We start from the raw sequence: 306 nt of genomic DNA on the forward strand, positions 1-306 counted from the left end.
TGATGATATTTGTAGATAATATCGTAGTAGGCATTTATTAGGTTAATTTCGTTAAAGATTTTCCAAAATAATGAATGTATTTAGTAACTGGTATCCGTCCAATGCTAAGTTACCATCTAACACCTTTAAGACAAGTAATATTTATAACATTGCAAGATATAATCCTTATTATTTTTAGATTCATATCACTTCATATATCAAACAATATAACATATATTACCTCCTCTTCTTACCTTTCACGTCAATTTTCTTAAACATGCAAATCCTCATTGCAGATAATTAGGCAACCTCACATATACGTCCCAC

General features: G+C 29.1%; 1 protein-coding gene across 1 annotated transcript in view; it reads left to right on the forward strand.

Annotated features, from left to right (window-relative positions):
* The window catches only part of LOC119592939 (sialin-like), a 29,942-nt gene that overhangs the window by 19,709 nt on the left and 9,927 nt on the right, over positions 1 to 306 (forward strand). The window lies entirely within an intron of this gene.

The sequence above is a fragment of the Penaeus monodon genome, chromosome 31 (genome assembly GCF_015228065.2).
Source record: "Penaeus monodon isolate SGIC_2016 chromosome 31, NSTDA_Pmon_1, whole genome shotgun sequence".
Lineage (NCBI taxonomy): Eukaryota > Metazoa > Arthropoda > Malacostraca > Decapoda > Penaeidae > Penaeus > Penaeus monodon.